This window comes from Macaca thibetana, chromosome 4 (assembly GCF_024542745.1).
Source record: "Macaca thibetana thibetana isolate TM-01 chromosome 4, ASM2454274v1, whole genome shotgun sequence".
NCBI classification, from domain to species: Eukaryota; Metazoa; Chordata; class Mammalia; order Primates; family Cercopithecidae; genus Macaca; species Macaca thibetana.
Window position 1 is genome coordinate 41,439,762 of NC_065581.1, and position 23,870 is coordinate 41,463,631.

At 50.5% G+C, this 23,870-nt stretch overlaps 1 protein-coding gene across 1 annotated transcript in view; it reads right to left on the reverse strand.

Moving 5' to 3' along the window:
- The window catches only part of LRFN2 (leucine rich repeat and fibronectin type III domain containing 2), a 194,367-nt gene extending 171,243 nt beyond the window's left edge, over positions 1 to 23,124 (reverse strand). The window contains exon 1 of the mRNA XM_050787606.1: positions 22,530 to 23,124. The gene's annotated coding sequence lies outside the window, so the exon portion shown is untranslated. The remainder of the gene's footprint in view (positions 1 to 22,529) is intronic.
- Between the last annotated feature and the right edge of the window lie 746 nt (positions 23,125 to 23,870).

The following is a 23,870-nucleotide window of genomic DNA, read 5'->3' on the forward strand; positions in this document are numbered from 1 at the left end:
TTCACATCCCCAAGAGACAATGGGGTCCACCGGAAGAGTGGGCCATTTTGCCAGGATCCTGCAGTTCCAGCCAGAAGCAAGAGCTCATGGGAGTTTCCCTCTGCTGCTCTGAAAGCTTAAAGGGCCCTTAACCACCAGAGAAGCAGCAGGGATGGGGCCTCCTGGTCCTGCCAACACACACACATATTAATCAGCCAGAGAAAGCTCTAAAAAGAAACCTAGCCTATTTCTGTCTGTGCACGGAGATGAAGACATTCCTAGAAATTGACTCTTAAGCCTCCATGGCACATGCAAAGGCACATGTGAGCATGCATATGTGCCTGCGCACGCACACGCGCGCGCACACACACACACACACACACACACACACTTCATTATCCCCAAGGGGCCAGATTTGGGGCTTGCCTATGGCTGTGGCTCTCAAGAGGCTGCAGGTGAATCTGAGGGAGGGGCTGGCCATGGGGGTGTGGGGGTCAGTTTGTGTGTGTCTGTGCATGGGAGTGTCATAAGCATGTCTCCCTGACAGCTATGTTCAAGTTTTCTTTAAGTGTTGACTGCCCATTAGCTGGTTTTCAGCTTCACCCATGTCTTCCTGAGAGTTGACTTGAAGCTGACAGGTGGCTTGAGGGACTGCATGTGTAGAGACCCCTCCGTGCACACACATGATACCCGCAGATAACCCAGGTGTAGATGGGCTCCTCTCTCTGCTCTGCTCTGGAAATATCTGCCTCTCTGCATCTGCTCGATTGCTCCATGTCTGCGACTTATAATTCTCTCTCTCTCCTGCCTAGACTCACAAGCACAGCAGCAGGGACAGCTGCCGGGCCAATGAGCTCCTTCTGCCTCCTCCTCTGGGGGGCCCTCCAGGGTCCTGAGGCTTGCTGAATCTTCACTTTCTCATCAAAGGGAGGAAAGGCACAGGGAGCAGCAGCTGCCAGGGACTGCCTGTCAATCCGCAGTCATTTATCACAGAGCAAAGACCATTAGGGAGCAGTTGTTTTTAGGGGGTTCCATCTGGATGAACATCACCTGTTGCTATTTTTAAAACACATTTTTTAGTGACTAAGTTGGGATTGAGCTGAGGCGAAGGTAGATATGGAAGCAGCTGACTCCCCAGACGTTCTGCCTTCCCCCTCAACACTGAGGGCCTGCCATGAGCCCTGGGGGCTATGTCACAAACAGTCTCATCTCCTGGGCTGCCAAGAAACAAGAATAGAAATCAAGGTAGAAAGGATAAGACGGATGTGGAAGTAGCTTCAGCCTCCCCACAATTACCAGCCCTGTCATCAAAGTCTCCAATAACTTCCCTGTCCTTGTTAGCACTACGATTACCATGGATATCACCCCTTCTCTCATTTCATCACCTGGTTACTCCACAGACAGACCTTGTGTGCCCACAAGATGCTAGATTCAGAATATAGATAATTCATTTACTTAAATGACCACCACTGCACTTACCAACCATGGTACAGGCACTGCACTAAGTGCTTTCCAACATTATCTCATTTAATAATAACCCTGTAAGGTCAGCATTCTTTTTATCTCCATTTTAGAGTTGAATATGTTGAGGCTCAGGAATGTTACCTAATTTTCCCCAAGTCGTACAATCAGTAAAGGAAGAACCTAGGGTTCAAATGCAGGTTCATCTGAGTCTCAGGTCTGGCCCCTATATTAGCCATCTGTGAGCCAACTCCAAGAGTGTTTCGTGTCCAGTAGTGGACACAAACATGGGGACCACAGCTTACAATATATACCTTTCGTCATGTTCATGACCAAGAGTTAACAGCAACAGTCATCCAACCAACACTGATTGAGGACCTAGCATGTGCTAGGTGCTGCTTTTCTGCTTGAGCACCTAGAGATACATATAGACAAAGTTAAATTCCTGCTCTCATAGAGTTTACAATCCAACCATCCACCCAGCTTCCCAAGGCAGACATCCAGAGTTCATCTTTGATATCTCCTTCACATTCACAGCTCCCCGAATGGGATCAAGGTGTCTTCTAACCACCACCAAGTCCTGATCATTTTACCACCTAAGCAGCTCCAGCACCTGCGCACTTCTATCCATCCCCACTGCTATAATTCAAGTTATCATGATCTCTCTCCTAAACTACTCCACTGCTCTCTTAATACACCCACTCTCACCATCCTCCAATCAGTTTTCCACAATGCAATTAGAGTGATCTTTTCAAAATGTAAACCTGGGTTCCTTTCCCTTAAATTAGAATACTTCCTCTCCATTGCTCATAGCAAAAATGCTTCTTAACAGCCCATGATGCCCTACCTACCTCCCCAGCATTCCCCACACCATGACCACAATAGCTTCTCCACCATCAGTGTGATCATATTCTCCAGCCCCACAATCCCCCCAGCCTCCTCCACCACCATCACAGGAGTCTGCATAAAGCAGCCCCTCCACGTGTGTGATGGAGTCAGACTGCCCTGTACCAAAGCTTGGACCATTTGAGACACAGACTCAGAAACACACCGTCACAACGCCTGTCTGTCCAACTAAAAGCCTCGACAAGACTGATCTGGAGTTTCGAGACTTTCCCCAACTCTAAGAAAAATTGGAGGGCAGGAGGTATAAGAGCCAGGACCATCTAGCAGAGGACATAGATCCCAAATCATTATAGAAAGCCCGAACATTTATATTCAAGCCAAAACTTGGTATGATGACCTTCAAGAGCAACCTTAAAGAGAACCACGTAAAGTATGTTGACAGTAAGAAGGGGAAGGCCCGTTTCCTTAGAGTCCTTACAATATTATGTCTGTAGCCCCTACATCCCCCAGTTGTAAAGATGAGGAAACAGAAGAGGAAACAATTTTAAAGAGAAGGGAAGACATTTGATCAAGGTCATACTGCAAGTCCCTGGGACTGCCAGGATCCAAGGTCAGCCTGAGACTCCCTCCCTTACTTAGCCTATCTAGCTCCCCGGAGAAAAGAGGTGGAGCCACTCAGGAAAGGAACAGTCTCCTGCTACCAGGGTCCTCTTCCCTGGATTCCAATGAGGAAAGAAAAAGACACTCTTTCTCTGGGCTTCTAGTTTTCCTCCAAAGCTGGGAGAAAAATCGAAAGGGCAGACACATTCTGCTTCCAGCCAATAGGACAAAATTATGAGGTGGGAGGCCCTTCTGACTGATGTTGGCTTGGCTAAAAGAAAGAGCAAAAATAAATCTCCCTCAACCCCAGTCCCTAAAGAGCACAAGGGAAGCAACCTGACCAGTTTATCGTTTAAAATACATTATTACAAAGCTGTCTCGATCCTTGACCTCCTCTCTGTGTCCCCATCTTCCTCCTCTCCACTTCTGAATCTCAGCTCCAGAAAAGATATGGGACACCAGGCAACAGAGCCAGAGAAGTCAACAGAGGTGGAACCGGTGAGAGGGAAATAATAGCATTTAGAAGTTACATTGAGCGGGCGAGGTGGCGGGCGCCTGTAGTCCCGGCTACTCGGGAGGCTGAGGCAGGAGAATGGCGTAAACCCGGGAGGTGGAGCTTGCAGTGAGCTGAGATCTGGCCACTGCACTCCAGCCTGGGCGACAGAGCGAGACTCCGTCTCAAAAAAAAAAAAAAAAAAAAAAAGAAGAAGTTACATTGAGCATTGACTATGGACATGTTTGTATACAAGCACTTTGATCTTCACTGTTTTGAGGACTAGGCACGCCGTTACCCATTGAATTCCATAGCAGTCCACCTTGAGGAGTTCTGATGGGGTCGAGGGGCAGACCTGGCCTGGCTAAAGTGGAGGTGCTGGTCAGGCGGCACCAGCAGGCATCTTACAGAGACTACACCCCACAGATGAACTCCTGAGGCTCTTCTGGAAAATCCACAACAACTGCCATCACATTCTCCAATGCCCCTAGACAGCCTGCTCAAGAACTGGAATGCCCAAACTAATAGCTCTCCCAGCTGCCAGATGATCAGTTTACCCCCAAAACGTACAAACAAAATTCGCTCTTCCCAGATGGTCTGCAGTTTCCCTCCCTTCTCTCCTCTCTCTCTTATAAATTGGGTTTTGCCTGTGTGAGTTGACAGCAATCTACTGACTGTCTTCCTCCTAAGAGAACTATGTACAGATAACGAAGTCTCAGTCAAGGTTTGACAGCAGCCTGGACTGGCCTTGGCCTCTCTGGGAAAATAACCCCAGGCCTGTGCTCCCACAATGCAGTTAAGATACATGTGGACTGCGGTGTCTGCCCTGTGTCCAGTGAAACCCCTGATCTGTGGGCCTGGGGAGCTGTGAGTTGGCATGCAGGCCTGGGATCTGCGTGTCTAAGATGGTATATGGGAAATTGAGACAGCAGCTTCTCTGTATCAAGGAGACTCTTAACACGCTTCTCAGGTTTTATCAACAGCAGTCAACATGGCCCACATGGGTGAGGGGCAAAAAAAAGTTATGTATGTGGGTGGCTTCCAGGCCTCCCCACAAGATGAAGATAAAGATACTATGTGTGCTCTGTTTCCTGTCCTGTTCCAAATGCCTCGCTAATTCTAAGAAACACAGTGCTAAATTAAAGCCTACTGTATCCTCTGAGTCAGATGGCCAATTCAAACCTGTGATTATTCCCAGTGTCACTGGGTTACTAAACATCTCCCCCATTTCCTTCCTTCCTTCCTTCCTTCCTTCCTTCCTTCCTTCCTTCCTTCCTTCCTTCCTTCATTCCCTCCCTCCCTCCCTCCCTCCCTCCCTCCTTCCTTCCTTCCTTTTTTGAGACAGAGTTTCACTCTTGTTGCCCAGGCTGGAGTGCAATGGCATGATCTCGGCTCACTGTAACCTCCGCCTCCTGGGTTCAAGTGATTCTCCTGCCTCAACCTCCCAAGTAGCTGGGATTACAGGCATGTGCCACCACACGCAGCTAATTTTGTATCTCCCCCATTTTCACCTGTATTATAACAGATAAAGAAACTAAGGCACACAGATATGAGATGACTTGCCCAAGACCATACAGAGCAAGATGGGAGCACCCACTTACACTGCTTCCAAACAGGGATAAATGGTGTGCTACAATGGGAAGGACATGGGTCACTTTGTCAAGAGCCCTGCCTTCCAAAGGTGGCTCTGGGATCCACAGTTCCATGTGGGAAGAAAATTGAACAATGAGGGAGAGAGAGTTTGGTAGCCAGGGAGCTGGGAGGCAGGAAGCATGAGTCCCCACCTATAATCCAGGCAACAGAAGATTGAGACTATATTTAAGCCTTCACTGGGGGAGAAGCCCTGGAGGATGGGAGCCTGTTCCTTCAAGGGAGCACCGGCCTGGAACCAGGGGAGAGTTGGTACATTCGAGGCATTTAGACCTCAGGGCTTTGCGGGGGTAGGGTGGGGATCAAAAATGAGGAAGTGGGCCTGGGAGGGATTTCCAGGTTGAAACAAGAACCCCAGAGGCCAACAGGGTGTGGACTAGAGAATCTTCACTGATGGTCAGAAGTCCGGCTTAGAAACCAGATGGAAAAGCCGTTCCATAGTCAGGACCAGATGGGGTTTATATCAGCCCAGAGTGACACCGGTTTGGCATTGTGGTTGGGGGCAGGAGCAGCCAGGTGGAATGCTGCACTGCCCAGATTTCCCTGTTCAGACATGCCAAGGAGGATTAAGTAATTAAACTGGGTCCAGCAAGTCATCTGCCCAGTACAAGCCTGGCTCCGCACTGCTGTCACTGCGGCAGAAGGGCTTCTGCACTCTGATCTCCATGCCTTCGATTTCACTCGCAGTAATCCATCCTCCACACAGCTACCTAGGCCGAGTTCCTTAAAGGCAAATCGGACCGTGTCATTCTCACTTTAAAAGCTTTCCAGGGCTTCCATCGACTTCCCCACCAAGCCTAAGCTCCTCTGCATGGCATGCAGGGCCCTCTCAGGTCCGGCCCTGACTTCCTGTGCTGCCACTCAACTCCCTTGCCCCGCCTCACCCTCTGCGTTCCCTCCGGCATGGCACTGCCAGCTGCACCATGTTCTTGGGCTGTGAATGTCTCTCTTCCCCATCTCTGTGGTTCTCAACCCTGGAATCAGAATCCTAGGGAAGCTTTAAAACTTCAATGGCCTGGCAACTGTCTTGGAGGTAGGGCTCAGGCATCAGTGTTTATTAGAGCCCCCCAGGTGATTCCAACGTGCAGCCAGGGCTAAGAGTCACTATTCTCTCTCTAACCAACCCTCAACTACTTCCTTGAAGATTCAGCCCAGGTGTCTCAGCCAATCATCAAATATTTATTGAGCTGGGTACTATTCTAAGCAGTGGATATAAAAATAATAATGATAGCTAATATTTATTGAGCACTTGCCATGTGCCAGACACTGTTCTAAGTGCTTTACATACATTAACTCATTTAGCCCAAACCATACCTCTGTTGGGGGCAGGTATTATTATTTCTCGCATTTTACACATGAAGACACTGGGACACAGAAAGATAAAGCAACTTCCCCAGAGTCACACAGCGGTGAGTTGTGCAGCCAGATTTCTGCACAGGCAGTCTAAGCACCAGTCTGAGCTTTTAATCCCTGGACCATTCATCCTGTCCCTTCCCCATTCCTGCCCCACGTTGTTCACAGGCTGCAAGAGAGAAGCAATAAACCAACAAGCAGATACAGAGCATGGAAAGGAAGACACGGGGCAGGGGGAAGCTGCCCTTAGTGAGAGCAGCAAGGGGCCAAACTTTAGACTGGGAGTGGTCAGGCCATCCCCAAAAGCAATATTTAAGCTGACATCTGAAGGACGAGTAGCGTCCAGCCATGCAGAGGGTAGAGAAATGGTGTTCCAGGCAGAATGCAAAGGCCCAGAGGTGGAAAAGAACACGATCTCTTCTAGTAAGTGTTCATGGTTCCCTCAGTGTGCAGGACGTGGGGAGAAGGCACAGAAGGAGGTAAAGAAATGGACAGGGCCAGTGCCTGGCAGGCCACCTAAAGGGTTAGGATTTTATCCTAAATGCACTGAAACATCTTCAGCAAGGTGTGCGCATTGTCTATGGGAGAGTGGCCTAGAGGAACTTAATGGGGCCATTCAAGAGGGTGCTGCAGCCATTTAGCAAGCGGCCCAGAAGCAGAGCTGGAGAGGAATCACCTCTTGCTGGAAGCACTGCAGTTCTTGCCTCCAGTCACAGGACCATCACGGTGCATTATAATTGTTTCTTTACCTCTCTGCCTCCCCACCAGACTGGGAGGCCCTTGAAGGCAGAAACTAAGTCTAATTAGCTGGCCTCTGTCACCCAGCAGCTGACCAATACTAGGTGCTCAGTAAACATCTGTTAACTGCAAGTGAGTTGAATGGAATCATGCAAGGCCGATTAGGTTGGCAGCACATTGAAGAATTCTTCTTCTTCATTGATCTGGAGACTTCACAGACCTTGGCCAGAATAAGAGGATGCTGCACGCCTCCAACAATCAGTAGAGACCCTCCTCTGAGCACCTGCCATGGAAAAGCAGTGTTGGGCTGTAGATAACTTGCAGCAGCCAAGGTCTGTCATTTCCCTAACCCCCAGCAAACCCCATAAGGCATGGCAATGGGGAGGGAGGGAGCTGAAGCCCAGAGTCCTCCTAAAGTAGCAGAACCTCAAGATTCCAGGTGGCACTGGATGTTTTAAATAACCCAGGTTTCAGCAGGCAGTTTGGGCACCCATTGTGAGTCTGCACTTCTGACAGTGAGGGCAGGGCCAGGTCCGATGCTGGAGCCTCGGTGGCCCTCCTTTCTGCTGCCATCACCACTATCAGGTGGATCCCCAAACCATGTGACGCCCCACCTCCGTTCGAATCAGAGACATGCAGAGGAAAAGGGGAGGAGCCTTTGAGGGCCCCACAACCAGTTGGTGGCAGAGCTGGGGTGGCCGTGCCAGCGTCCAGACTCCCAGCCCGGTATTCTCTCCATGGCACTTCTCAATCGACCTGCCCAGCCCCTAGCCTGCCCTCACTACTCCTTGAGGAATGTCTCTCTGGAGGTGCTGAAGCTGCCCAGAGCACAGAGTCTTTGAAACAGGGGGGCCCACAGTTTCCTGGGAAGAAGCAAAGAGCCAGGCCCTTCAGAACAGCAGCTACCCCTCCTCCCGTTCTGCTCTCATGCTTTGCTGACAGCGTGATGGTTGAGGGGGTAGGGCTAAATCCCTGCATGCCACTTATCACATGTGTGGTCCTGAGCAAGTTACTAAAACGCTCTATATATCAGTTTCCTCACTAGGAAGTAGAGATGATAGTTAAAATAACAGTACCTGTGTCCTAGGGTTGTCACGGGCAATAAATTAGATAATAAGTGCAAAGGGCTTAAGGCAGTGCCCAGCATGTAGTAAGTGCTTACTTAGTATGAACATCAGAGAACTTTCTAGATCAGCATCAAGGGACCTGGGTCATTATCCAGTTCATAAATCCCCTGTGTGCCTCAGTTTTCCTATCTGTTAAATGGGGGAGTGATGCAGCCATATGAGTGGCTTAAACACAACCATGAAATGCTAATTACTATGGGAAGTGTTTGGAAGTTAAAGAGAAAAAGTACCTTAGAAGCGGGAGGCTTGATGGGCAGATGACCCCACAGCAGAGGAAGGGGCCCATAAATCGCCACCAGCCCAGCAGGCTGCCTGGGTTTTATGGGGCCTGGGGCCCAGGCCACTTTCCTGAACATCACTTAGAATTTATAGACTCTTGTCCCTGTCCTTTCTGTTTATTTAGTTGCCTTAGAAGCCAGCCTGGCATTAATAGCATCTTTGCTGCCCAATCAGGAGAATGCAGCCTTTTCTACGTTTAATCCCCAGCTAGTGGAAGGAGTGAGAGCTGGAAGTTCACAGAGAACCCTGGGGCTGCTGGTGGGCTCCTATAGTGAGCAGATGGGCTGCTAGCAGGCGGGCATGTTCATTCTGCAACAAGGTGCCTCCTCTACCTGCTGGGGGAAGGATCGGATAATGACAACTACATCAAATGGAATATTGGAGCCAAGGGACCGCAAGAGTCCAGGTCTCCCCAAACCTGCTGCCTGCATAGCTGTCCCATTGATGACTGAGACCTCATAAACTTCATATGAATTTGAACAGAAAAAGGGACTGGGGGCATCCTGTCTATTTATCAAACATGAAAACAAGAGTGAGAAGCATCAGCTGAGAACTCCTGATGAAATCTAGTCCTGCCTTCATCACTTACAAGCTATGTGACCTTAGCTTAGGAATTTGGCCTCTCTGAGCCTCAGTTTTCTGTCCTATAGAACAGGTTTAAAAGTACCTGCCCTGACTATTCCAGAGGCCACTGGGATGAAATGTGAGACCAGGTACCGTTGGGAGGAATTTGGAAAGGATGGGAGCCAAGCTGCAGCAGAGTGGTCAGGAGTGTGGGGCATTGGGGCCAGATGGCCTGGGTGCCAGTCCCAACTCGGTCACTTCTTAGCTGGGTGACCCTGGGAGCACGACTTGACCTCTGTGTTTCAGTTCCCTCTTTGCCATAATTTGCCTAAGTGACAGAGTTTTGTGAGAATTAAGTGGGATAGCAGCTCTGAGCCTGCCAGAGCTCCATAAATGTGGGCAGCTAAGAGAGGCTCCATCCCTGAGAGTGTCTAGAATGGCTTAGGGCACGGCAGTGGATATCAGAAACAACTGGATTCAAATCCTGGCTCAGCCATGCATTTGTTCTGTGATCTGGGTAGGGTGCCCAACTCAGCCTAGTTGGCCTGGGACTTTCCTAACTTCAAAACTGAAAGTCCTGACCGGGCACAGTGGCTCACGCCTGTAACCCCAGCACTTTGGGAGGCCGAGGCAGGTGAATCACCCAAGGTCAGGAGTTCGAAACCAGCTTGGCCAACGTGGTGAAACCCCATCTCTACTAAAAATACAAAAATTAGCCAGGCATAGTGGTGCTACTTAGTGGGCTGAAGCAGGAGAATCACTTGAACCTGGGAGGCAGAGGTTGCAGTGAGCCAAGATCTTGCCATTGCACTCCAGCCTGGGCAACAAGAACAAAACTTGTGTCAAAAACAAAACAAAACAAAACAAACAAACCAAAAAAACCACAACTGAAAGTACTGCATCCCAGGAATCCCCTTAGTCTCCGGCAAATTCAGACAATTGGTCACCCTAGACCTGGGCAAATCTCATTGATATTTCGAGCTTCAGTTTTCACATGTGCAAGGAGGTAATACCTACTTTGCAAAAGGAGCTGGGAGACAAAATGAGAGAATGCATATAAATTATGGTATAGACAAACACTTTAACAATATATGCCATGTGCCAGGTGCTATAGCATTTTGTAGCTATTTGCCATTTTATACTCATGACAACCCTAGGGATTAAGTATTGCTGTTAGCTCCATTTTACAGAAGGGGAAAGTGAGGCTCAAAGAGCTATGTGACTTGCATGAGGGTACATAGCTCCTAAGTGGAACTGCTGAGATTTGAACCCAGCTGTCTGACTCCTGGGCCTGATTCACTGTACTAAAATTCCTCTCACATACCAAGTGCTCATCAAGTAGTAGCTATTCATAAGAAAAGCAACAGAAACGTCACCCTCAGAGTTATGCTCCCAGTTTGTGTCCATCACGGGGCAGGGGGGTGGCAGGGAATGGTGGGTGATTCTGAGCCCACAGGAAAAAGTATAAGCTTCACTTTACCTTTATACTTCACACTTTCCACAAATGTGTGGCCTGTTCCATAAATCTCAGGCTACGTAAATTTGGTGCATAATTGGGAGGCGCTGCAGGTACCTGCGGCTCCAGGATAAAATCCAGGCAGCTCCGGAGAGAAGCAGGGCCTCATTAGCAAGGACAGAGTGAGAAGTAGGCAGGGAGCAAGCTTCACTTCACAGCAGGACCACGGAAATGCAGATGTGTGGAGCTGCACTCTGCCAAGGATGGCTTCTTGGAGTTATGGGACTCACGACATCCTCAGGCTCAGGACTCTTTTCCCCCACCCACCCCAATAAGGGACATGCAGACGGCACAGGGGATCCCTGCTTCTCCCAAAACATCTGCCTCCCTTCCCCATGAGTGTGACCTGGGAGACAAAGAGATGAGTGTCTGGGCCACGGCAAGTGGCATATTGTGGCCTGACTCCAGCCATGGCAATAGGTCCTTAGGATGATGGAGGAAGTGGGGATGTGAGGATCGGGAGAGGAAGGACTCCTCAGGATGCTCCACACTAGACCCAGTCACCCCTTCCAACTCCTGCTCAGGCACCAGGCATCTCAGGCCGCAGTGGGCAGCACTCAGCAGGGCCTCTTCACTGCTGTGCACTAGTGAGGGCAGGGCTGGACCTGACAGAGTGCACAGAACCCCCAGCTCTTCCCCTGCTGCCCACTGGCTCACTGTGCTCCTGGCAGCTAGGCCCAGCTCAGAGGTGCTCCTGGGCTGCAAGCGCTTTGCCTCTGAAACAAAGGGCAAGGGAACACACAAAGGCAGTACTGAGAGAGACACCATGGAGGTCAGGATGTCACCCTCCCTCCATGGACACAGGAAAGAAGGAGGATGGATGGCAACCACACCACCCAGCCAGGGCTCCCACCAGCCTTACTCTGCGCCTGCCCTTCTGCCCTTGCTTGGGGGCCAAAACAGTGGCTATTGAAGCCCTAAACATCTGCAGATATTAGGGTAAAAGGAACCTGGCCCCTTGCCCGCCCTGGGGACATTTCCTGCTGTTGCAAGGTCCTCAGGCCTTTCCCCTGGGTGCAGTGAAAACAGAAAGAAACTGAAGTCGTGTGAGGATAAGAATGCCTCTTGCAGCACCATGAAGCCATTCCGCCCTGTCCTCACTCTCCCACCCCCAATCCAACTCAGGGATCACAGCACGTGACAGTATGCATCCTGGTTAAGAGTGGGCTCAGGAGCTGGTTGCTGGGGTTTGAATCCAGCTAATTCAAAGTTGAATTTTACTGTAATAGCTGTGTGACCTTGGGCAAGCTACTAACCCACTCTGAATCTTCATTCCTTCACCTGTAAAATGAAGTAATAACAATACCCACTGCACAGAATGAATGCGGGCATAAAATAAGTACATAAAGCTTATTTTAGAATAGCACGGGGCTCACAGCAAGCATTCAATACCCAGTAGCCATTATTATTATGGTATAATATAATATCATGCAAGCATGACTTGGTCATTCCATTAGCCTTCCTGAGCTACAGTTTCCTCATGTTTAAATGGAGACAAGTCTGCTTGCCCTAATTCCTCACTGTCATGGGGTCCAAAGAAGACAGGTACGGCTGCAAGTAGGGCTTTAAAATGTATAAAGTGCTGTATGCATGGAAGGGATGAATATAATGCATACTCCAATAAATACAACGCAGTGTAAGCCTAATTCCATAGGGTAACATGATACAATGTAAGATAATACTCTGTATTAAAAACTGAATTGGAGAGAGACAAGACAGATGGAGAGAGAGATGGAGAGGCAGAGAAAGGCCCAGCAGAACAGGGACAGAGAGTGAGGGCTGAACTGAAAGAGCAGCGAATCAATGTTGTACTGTAATTTAAAAACCAATATACAGTAAATATCAGCCCGGCGTTGCAGCGCAGCAGCACGGCAGGGCAGCCCAGCCTGAGATAACTCACGTCTCAAGCCGGGCCAGCCACCACTGCGTCCCACCGGCCTTCCCTGTAACTCATGATCCATTGCTCTCTCTCCGGAGCTGCCTGGATTTTATCCTGGAGCCGCAGGTACCTGCAGTGCCTCCCAATTATGCACCAAATTTACATGACCTAAGATTTATGGAACAGGCTGATCACAGAGCCCTAGAAGGAGCTCAGGGCCTTGACATCTCTCCCCACCCCAAGAAGGAGACACTGGGCTGGGGCTTTGGGTCCTGGCCAGCCTGGCTCTGAGCAGAGAGTGGCTGAGAGGCCTGGGCTCCAGTCAGGTCCCACTCCTAGCTTTCCTCCTGTTGTTCTTGCTGTTGTCTCATTCTGGCCTTCACCACCTTCCTGACTCCTCTTCCTATGGTCCCACACCAACCCTCCATCATCACCTCATGTCCCACCCTAGATACTAATCCATGATCCATTCCTGCACCTTGACACCCTTGAGTTCCTAAAACCCCATCCCCATGAGCATTCCCTCCTCCAGTCTGGTTTTCCCTGCTGCAGGTCCTCATCCGCTCTTCTGGGTCCCGGCCCAAGGCCCATTTTCTTTCCTTTTATTTCTTTTTTTTTTTTTTGGATACGGAGTCTCGCTCTGTCACACAGGCTGGAGTTCAGTGGCCCGATCTCAGCTCACTGCAACTTCCCCCTCCTGTGTTCAAGTGATTCTCCTGCCTCAGCCTCCTGAGTAGCTGGGACTACAGGCGCCTGCCGCCATGTCCGGCTAATTTTTTGTATTTTAGTAGAGACAGGGTTTCACTGCATTGCCCAGGCTGGTCTCGAACTCCTGAGCTCAGGCAATCTGCCTGCCTTGGCCTCCCAAAGTGTGAGGATTACAGGCATGAACCACTGCACCAAGCCACAAGGCCCATTTTCTTGCCCTAAATTCCTTCCAAGCCCTTTCAAACCAAAAGATCCAGGAGGGTCTCTTTCCCACTACTAGGAGCAGCCCTGGGACAAAGGTGTGGGGTGGGTAGGAATATGGCCCAGGAGGATGTCTCTGGCTTTCTGCCCACACACCAGGCCAGGCTGAATCAAAAGGTCCTAATCCAGGTTCCCCGTCCCTTCTGTGCCCGCTGAGTGCTCCCAGCACAGCCCCGCCCTTACATAAACATTCAACAACCCTATAAAGTGGATGCTACTCTTATCCCTATCCCCATCCCAAGGCACTCATGACAGTTTCAAAAGGCTTCAATACTCATGTCCTGTGGCCTAACTCCCATCCTCTGGGGTGCTGTGTAGAGGGCAGCCTGCTTCTCCCCATGACATTTCACGTGGACCCCGCCTAGTTATGCAAGCCTGGAATCAGATCTTCCTTTCCCACCATGGTTTATTTTCCCAGCAGCCTGATCCCAACATGCATAAAGGCCAGGTGGGAAGGCCAGTCCTGAACTTATCAGCTATCATCATCCAAAACCCTCTGCTCCAAGATTCTTGTGACCCCTCGCCTGAATGCAGTGTGGCTGTAAGGTACCATGAAAACCCCATCAGACCAGAAACCACTTCATAACGTCTGTGCCTCCGTTCCCCTTTATGCAAAGTGGTTATAATCATAATGTGTATCCTGACTGCCTGGTAGGTTTGTTGGAACGGACAAATGAGATCATGTGGAGAGTCCCCAGATTGCTGTCTAACTTAAGAGGTGGTTGTTAGAAAGGAGTATCAGTTAAGAGGGTCCTTAGTGGTATTTTTCTAAGTATGGTCCTCTCCATGCTTAGAAAAAAACCACTATTTCCACTACTACTACTCTACTACTACTATTGCTACTACTACTACTACTACTACTAATAGCTCACACTTATATAGTGTTCAGTATGTACCAGGCACTGTTCCAAGTATTTTATGTATAGTAGTTAATTTAATTTTCCTAACAACCCTGTGAAGTGGGTACTATTATTATCCTCATTTTGCAGATGAGGAAACTGAGGCACAGAAAGAATAACCCACTCAAGTTCACACAACCAGGAAAACAGAACACAGCGCAAGTCCTACGAATGGGGGCACAGGTACACACATTTCTCCCTGTGAGAAAGGTGCTCCATCCATGAATTTTGGTGCCAAAATGTTCCCTAATAATGTGCTTTGTGTATCTGCTTTACCTCCTCCTTAGACATAAACTTCCCAAGGGCAAGGACCGGTCTTTGCTCATCAGGTGAAGGCCTCCCAAGCATCAGAAACCTGCTTTGCCCATTTGCAACCACTCTGTGATTGCAAGCACATTCCCTGCCAGCAGCCTCATTTCCAGATTCTCGTCCCACAACAGCCTGGGGAACCACCCTTTCCTCCAGGGCAATAGCCCTTATTGTCATGTGCTTAGAAGGTGTGACTCTGGACAGAGAGTCCAGGATTTAATGTCTATTCCAGGGTCTCTAGCCTCAGCTCCCCTGCTTCCCAGCTCGGCCTCTGTGACATAAGTCCTCAGGCTAGGAAGAAGATTAATGGTTCCTTTCAGGCCAGCTGTCCCTATATTGGGACAATGACCCCAAATCTCTTCATCCTATCAGTTTCTATTTGGGTGAGATAGTAAGATGTCAGCTTAGTGGTAGAGCAGGGGAGGGAGCTGGGAAAGCAGCTTGAGAGTCCGTTTCTTAAGTGGCCTTCATTACCATCACCATATCATCACCATCACCATCAGCATCATCTCCACCACCACTATCAGCTTTACATCAAGCAGTTAATCAGGTGTGACCTTGACTGACTCCTAAGCAACACACACGAACACACACACACACACACGTGAAAATGCAGGTGAGGGCTGACTAGAAATCAGCCAGAACTTGGAACCACCACCCCCAACACAATCAAATCCTGGGGTCCACAAACAGGGCTAGAAAAAGTGCAGGAGAAGAAGTCAAATGATCGGTGAGATGGAGGGCTGCGTGCACACATGGATTGGAGAGGTAATTCACATTTGCAGTGTCAGGCTCCCTGGGTGGCACATAGTAGGCATTCGATTAACGCTTGCTGAATTAAACCAAACAGGGGAAGACTGCTGGCCATCAAGTCATGAAAGGGATGGATGAAGGAGGATGGGATTGATTAACATCCTAGAGGAACAGGCTCTCTGGGCCTTAAAGTTTGAAGGAAGTGAAGGAGGCACTTCAGAGCGAGCTAAAGGAAACCTCACTGCCATAGCAGGCAGAAAAGCACAAAAGCTATAGCCTCAAGAGGTGAGGTGGGCTGAGACTACAAAAAAGGATACATTGATGATGGGCGTAGCTTGTTCCCATTATAAGAAATAGCAATGAGAGGGCTTATTTACCCCGACCCTGAGGACAGAGGCAGTCTACTCTTCTCCCACACCCTACTTTGGTGGAAACAAGTCAGAACTGAAACTGGAATGCCCATGGGCTGCCCCAGGGTGGCATTTCTCACTTGCTGGAGTTTAGTGTGAATAAAAGCTTCTAGCAGACTGAGAGCCAGGAAGGAAGACGATCACCAAGAAGCTGCAGAAATATGCACATGTCCTGGCTGAGAAGGATAGGAGGTCTGGTCACCCTTTGTCTGTGTGTGAATCTCCCTGGTCTTTAGTTTCCCATCTTTAACACAGGGACAAAATATACCCTTCCTGTCTTTCAGGGTTGTTCTACAGAGCAGAATGTGCTACGGCAGCTCCAAAGTGATAGGTGAATCTCTGGACAGGATCCAGAAGTCTTGGCGCTTATCCTGACCCTGCTACCTGCAAATCCAAGCCAGTTTCCTCATCCATATACAGAAGAGGACATGGTTTTATCCTCCTGAATGAGGTCAGAGGGCTACAGGAATGACAGGAGGCCATGTATTGAAATGCTCTCTAAAGTAGACAGTGAGCTGAAAGGGTTGAATGGCACCCGCCCATGTCTTTGAGGGAGAAGCCAGTGCAGTGGAAAAAAGGAGTGTGTGCATGTGTGTGTGTGAATATGTGGGAGTGTTCCATTTGTAAGAGCAGGTATATGAACTCGTGAACGTGTGCACATGAATGGTGCCGTGTGTGTGCATGTATGACTGTACAAGTGTGAGTATGTATATGTATGTGAATATATGTGTGACTATAAGCATAAATGTGGGTGTGTATAGGTATATGTGTGGGCATGCAAGTATGGATGTGTGTGAGGTATGTGAACATGTGTACGCTGGTGGGTGGGTGTGTATATGAACATGTGTGTGTGTGCACATGTATGTGGGGGAGTGGGGAGGAAAGAGACGCCTTCATTCATTCAGCAGCCCTGGGATCCTGGTCATTCCAAATGAAACCTAGTTACAGTGTTTGGTCATAGAGTAGTCAGGAGCATGAAGCAAGGAAAAGCCTCAGGTCAGTGCTATCTGGCAGAAGAGGATGGGAAGGAGGATCAGGACCCCAGCCAAGTAGCTTCCGGGGTCCAGATGGCTCCGCAGAGATGTCTTTGCTCTGAGGCTGGAACATGGACTCGTAAATCAAAGGATCAACGACCTGAACTGAAAAGGCCTTAGGAGAGCACACAGGCTCTGATCTACAGGTGAGGACAGGAAGAGAGAGGGGATGGCCAAAGTCACACAGCAAGTTCTGGGCAGAGCTAAAAGGAGAGCTCATTCCACGTTCCGCGCACCCCAGCAAGCATTCTCTGACCAGCCCTCAGTGCCTCGTGCTATAGGAGGACCTCTAACCGCTCACCTCCATGACCCCAGATCCCCATTCATCCTCCCTCCCTTCTGGCCCAGGAGGACATTTCTAGGTATTATAGTGGCTTCATTACATGAAAGGTTGAGTCAAGGAATCAATTCTACCCACCCAGGAATCTTCCATACCTTTTTAGAATGACAAGGCCTCATCTTACAGCCATTGTTAGGCATTTTTAGGAGTTTCCAGGAGCTCCGAAAGTCCGAAGTGCCTTTGCCCTCACTGCCATCATCCATCGCTCTCTCACCAGGTGCTGAGACCTTAGCATGGCTCATTCCCCAGTGAGTGGCCACATTTCATATGTTTTGGGGACATCAAGGCCTACTTTACAATTATTCTGAAGTAGGAGCCTCCACAGACCCTCAGTATTAGTTGGGGGACTCCCTGGCTTCTTTGACTAAAGCTGCCTTAACAGGAGAATGAAAAAGAATGGGGTAGCTGGGCAGAGAGTGCTACTTTTGGAGAAAAGGAATAGGAAGTGAGTCCCTGGGAAGAAGAAATGGGAGGGCCAAATAGACTTTGCATCCCTAGGAAGTTTATTAGAGATCTGAGTTAAGGCAAGAGGGAGCCTACTCCTCTGTGTTGTCCTACACCAAAATGGGGTAGAAGAAGGGATGCGTTGAGGGGAGAGGACCCAGGCAGGAAACATGGAGGGAAGAGGGGTTCAGAGATGCTCAGCTTTCTGCTTCTTTATGTTGTTTCTGGGCACGTGAACTGTAGTTTAGCTCCTGCTGGTGGGTGAATATAGGACATGCCAATAATAAACGCAGTGAACTCTAAAGAGCCCAGCTTATTTTGCAATCTCTCATGATTTGGGGGCTGCCCTGTTAATACAGGATGGCTGCCAGGGAGGCCCAGGCTCTCCTGCAGACAATCCCAAGCAGGCTGATAAATGACGAGAACACAGTTTTGTTCCTCAGCTTGACACAGTTTAACACCCATATCTTGTCTCTATAGTTCCAGTGGTTCCTCAGGTTGGTCTGGTCTCCATTAGGCTTGGCCCTTGGAGACATTCAAAAAAGCAGGCCCAGTTCTGTTCCAATCAAAGATGCCCTGATTTTCCATTGCATGGAAGCCCTGGGTCTTCTCTGCAGGGCCCCCATACCTTCTATACAACCCTCAGTTACAATGCAAGGAAATCACTCAGAAAAAAAAAAAAAAAGACTGATAAATCATGACATGTGTAGACTGTGTCATTACTAAAACTTGCTTGGTGATTTGGACTCAACAGTTGAACAAGCTGAGTGGCCCAGAACATAGCTATTTTTGACCCTCTGTTCAAAGTTTAGCCTTGTGTTCTCGGGCAGTCAAGCCAACACTGTCCTGACCTCCCATCTTGATAAAATGGAGATTCCTACTCAGGAGGTCTGGAGCATGGCGCTTTTCATGGCTTACCTGCTCCCAGGTGATGCTGACACTGGCCCACAGACCACACTTGGGGTAGCAAGTTGCAAGTCCATCTATCTCCCTCACTATCTTCTGAATTCCCCCTGCCTCATTAATCCACCTCTTCTAACACTAACCTCTGTTAATTTTAGGACAATGCATCCTCAGTGGGGACAATATCGCCCCCAAGGGGGCAAAAATGTGTTCTTGGTGGGGAGGCAAGAAAAGAGAACTTAATCTTTTGATATACAAAGTACAGATATACATATAGAATGTCTGTGATATTAAAATTTAATGGGAGGGTGTGATTAGGAAAAACCCTCCAAAAATGCTTCTTCCAAAAATGCTGCTCATGTGCCCCTTCCTAGCTTCCTGTTACCAGTCCCACCCAATTATCTGAACCACAACTGCCCTGTTTCTGCAGGTTCTTAACACCCCTTTTCTCAGAAAACACAGTGTCCATCTGCCTGGCCTGTAATCACTAGTTAACTGCAGTCCCACATGAAACTGACCCGTGAAAGTCCACGTTTAGTGCCCTGATACCTGAGTATAATTATATTTGACATTTTAGTGACAGTCTTAATGAGAAAGGGTCACAAATATAGCTGTGAGTGCTAAAGGGCTTGTCTAGTTTACAAAGTTCAGTCACACATGCTGCTCTGCCCTTCCAACAACCCTGGAGGACGAGCATTAGCATCCTGTTTCATCAGTAAGAAAACAAGTCCCCTCTCCCAAATTGGATGTTCCATCTCCCAACTACACAGATAGGACCCAGTTCAATCACAGCCCCTGCCCAGGCCCCACAGAGCTGTATCCATTCACTTTACCTGGGCCTCACAACATTCGTATGAGGTCACCCTTGGGGGAGTGGGCAACAGAGTCAGAAAGAGAAGACTGGGTGCTGGCGGGGGGCGGGTATTTTACATTCAAACCTTAGATAGGAAAGGGCAGCAGGTGATACTTGTAAAATGCAGAGCCCCTCTTCCTGAGCAAATGTTCATGGCCATAAAAATCCAAAACAAACAAGAGAAAGGGAGGGAAGCACGTGCCTGGACACCAGAGGTGAAATTTGCTCTTCAACCATCAATCCTCAAAGTTTTCTGGAGGGTTCATGGAGTCTTTTAACAATCAGCTTATGTCTGATGGCATCAAACCCTCCTGGCAGCTCCCTGGACAGGGGGAAGTTGGCTGTACTATCCTCCATGTCTCTGAAGACCTCTCCCTCCCTTCTAACCTCTCTGCTTCAACCAAAGACTCAGATCTGAAAAGGGGTTTGGGGACCGCCAGGAAAACATCAGGTCATAATACATCTGTTGGGCACGTGCTATTATTTTATTTTACCAGGTCAAAACACAAAGACTCATATGGTTAACCAAGATGTGGCAGAGCCAGAATTTGAACCTAGGCCCCCACATGTTGAGGTTTCATTCCATTATATGACAACTCTATCCCTTCAATAAGTTGGACCCTAAAACTCCACCCCTACCCAAAGAAAAATCACAAAATACTCAAATTGTGGTTGCTCTTGTTCAGAGTCCAATTCCACTTGGCCATCCCAGGTTGTTTATTGTTCTATGTCTCTGCTTCCAGTCTAGCAGCCTCCCCCATCAGACTGTGAACTCCCTAGATGCTCATATCTACCTTAGGAAAGGGGAGTTTCTGAAAACAATTAATTCCAATTTCACTTCTCCACTGTCCCTGGGTAGCCAGACCCCATGCCAGGAGCTTATAAGCCTCTGTACACCCACCCCCCAAAAAAAGGAAAGCAGAACCTGCTCAACCCCACAAGCTGAAGAGGCTTGGCAAACTGGCACTTAGAGGCCAGAATCCCTGTTTTTTGTTTTTCTTGGTTTTTTTTGTTCGTTTGTTTGTTTGTTTTCCTTTGGAGCTGCAGCAAAGATAAGAAGAGCAATTCCTCCTTCATTCAAAGCAGGACTCAGTTGGCCAGAAGGCTGCCTGGTTTCCCCGGTGGCCCCACCCACTGTGACTGTATTTTCTTCCTATCTATCTTCCTTCTCCTCAGCCTCACCTCCTGGAAGCTCCCAGCTCACCCTGTCTCAGGCCAGACTCCCCAGCTTCTGACGTTTCTGGGCCTGAGCAAAGAACTGGCACTTCACAGAAGAAGGAACCCTGAAACCCAGCCTCCAGCCCACGGCAGGCAGACACCCAGTCCTTCCAGACAGGAGATGGAGCTGGGAGCCAGCCTTCCAGAGGCTGAAACAGAAATGCCAAGTTTGCTGTTTGCATCCCCAGGATGAGGGCAGGAAGATAAATAATTACATTCCTGGGCAGGAATTAGAACAGAAACTCTAAATTGAGGGCTGGGCAGGGGGCCTGAGCATGTGAGGAGGCCAGAAAGAGAGATGCAACTCTGCACTCCCAGCCAGAGTCAGAAGGGAAAGATGACATTCCAGCATCAGCTGAAGGGCCAAGGCAGCTGGCATGGTCGCCAGAGGCTGACGGCTCCAAGTGCAGGCCTTTTGGAGCTTCTGAATACTCCCTATCGGACCCTGACTCCCTTCAGCCTCCAATGTACCCCACAAGGAAATGCCACTGCCATCAGGGCTCTGCTGTGTGCAGCCAAATAAAGCTCCTGTCAGAGGGCAGTGACCAGACCAGGGCACAACCCCAAGACCCAGTTTCCTTGCTCCCCACTTTCAGTTCCAAATTGGCCCCCACACAAGAATAACAGCCCATATAGAACCTCTAGCTCTGGTCCCTGGGAGCTTCACAGCCCAGGGAATGGCAGTTTCCTCCCTAGCTTTGCTCCTCCCCAGCAGCAGGGGATCAAATTCCTGAAGCTGCCCCCTCCCCCAGTACTAGAAGGCCAATCAGGCCACGGAGGCCACAGCTGCCACCTCCCTGAAACATACACATGCATACACACACACACACACACACACACACACACACACACACACACTCCGTTGTGGCCAGGGGAGGAGGTCTTCATCTATAGCCATGCCTGTAACTCCAACTCAAGAGTGAAGGCTCTGACATGTTCCCTGTCCCTGCAGGTGTCTGTCTGTCTGCAGCTGTCTGCTGTCACCGGTGCATTTGGCAACAATCTGGCTCAGTCCCTCTGCGGTCTCAACTCAGGCTCCCTTCTCCCTCCTGCTCTGGTTTTCAGAGGCTCTATCTCCCTAGAACTCTCTGCCTCTGTCCTTTGTACTGGGCTGATGGGCAGATGAGTAGGACACCTCCCTCAGAAGGTCTGTGCAAAGCAAGGCACTGTCCACCTCGGAACGGTCCACTGCTCTCCCTCCTCCCTACCCAGACCAACCTTAGAACCAGGGCAGGGCTGGGTGGGAGACAGAGACCTAGGAACCCAGGCATGGCTAATGCCATTTTCCATATTGCTTCATCATGCCATTCTGATGCCCCAGGCTGCACACACACACAATCCCCCTGATCTCGCTTTCTGCCTGAGGCCAGCATAGGGTCCCTGAACCTGCCCTACCTGCCTCCCCAAACTGCAACCATGCCTTCCTTCCTCCCATCCGCTCTGCATCAACCCCTCCGCACTTGGCTTTACCCCACCCTACCCAGTCCACAGAGCTCAGGGAGTCCCCGGCGCCCTCACCCAGCCCCCAGCAATGGCTCTAGCCAGGCCTCGCATGTGCGGAGATGCAACAGAGTGGTCTGGCGGCAAAGTTCTCCTGCTGCTTTCAACGGTTCCATCCACCCGCCTCTCCATCCTGCTCTCCAGCCTCACACGGACCCCGCTCTCCCCGCTCCCCGCCAGAGTTTCACCCCTACTATCGGAAAAAAAGACTAAAGAAAGAAAAGGAAATCTCTCGCGATAAGGATGGGCGAAAAGAGAAGGGGGTGTCCGCAGGAGCACCTAGGATGAGGGGAGTCTTCAAGTGAAAAAGAAGGGGATGCAAAGTTCCCGGTTCCCTCGGGTGCGTTCAGCCCCGCGCCAAGCTCCCGCGGACACCCGGGATCGCGAAGACGCAGCGCCGGCGACCACTTACCTGGGCGAGGCAGCATCTACCCCCGGCTGGGAGGCACCGAGGCCGGCTCCGCGGGGCGCCCGGGCTCCCCGGCTCGGCCACGCATCCTTCCCCGCCCGAGACAGACTCGAGCTAAACCCTCCGGCGGCTCCGGCGGCTCTGGCGAACGCAGGCAGATGGTGGCCTCGGACGTCCACGCGGGGAGAGCCCTGAGCCGCTTATTCAGTTATATCCATGGCATTTAGCAAGAAGAAGGGGGAAAAAGCACAACTTGCTCTCTTCTCTTCCAGATTAAAGAAAATAATAATAATAATAATCCCTCACTAGGAGGATGCCGGTAGGATTTTCCGGATCGAAGAACCCCAGGCATTCCCAGGAACCTCGGGCATCTTGGAATGTGGGGTGTCTTCAAGTTCAGACGAGCCTGCGGGTTGTGTATGTGTGAGTGTATGTGTGTCTCAGCGAGAGGGAGCCAGGCACTCACACCCACACGCACACACAAACACACTCCCCCGTACTCCCCGCATGCACACTGCTCCCCACGCGCGCGCGCATACGCGCGTACCCGGTTTCTCTCTCCTCTCCAGACACACACACACACACACACACACACACACACACACACACACACACACACACACACACACACACACACACACACGGATCACACGCTCCAATCTGAGAGGGAGTCGGGCGGGCTGCGGAGACAGCGCAGGGCCAGCCGTGGAGAAAGCCCAGCGGCCAGAGGCGCCCAGGAACCCGGCGGCCGTGCGCACCGTCCCCGCCGAGCTCTCCGGCGCGGCAGCCCCCAGTGGCGACCGGCGGAGCTGCAGGAGCCGAAGGCAGCCTCTGAGCCCGCTGCCCGGCCCGCTGCCGAGCGCACCCGCTTCCGAGACGACCAACACCGCCGCCGAAACCAGAGGGATTCACGGTCCTGGCAGGGGTGGCGCGGGGACGCACGGAGGGGCAGGAGTGGGCTGGGGCCGCCCTGGCGGAGGGCGGTGGGCAGACCGCGAGCCCCGGAACCGGGAGGGCAGTCTCGGCGGTCCAGCGGCACGGACAACCCCTGCTGAAGGCGAGCCGGGCGGCCAGGGCTGCACCTCTGCAGCTGGCGCCGGCGCTGCCGCCTCACGTGCCTAGCGCGCCCTGCAGCCGTCAGCCCGCCGCCTGCCGGAGGAAAACCCGACCGCGCCGGCCCTAGGCTGGGAGTGGGGGCTGGGACGATCGCCCCCACCCAGTCCTGGGGCCCAGTTCAGATTCTCGCATCCTGGTAAGGGACCTGTGAAAAACGAGCGCCCCGTGCACGCACACACACGCACTTTGACTTTTCATGATTATTACAAGAATCAGTGAGGGGTGCAG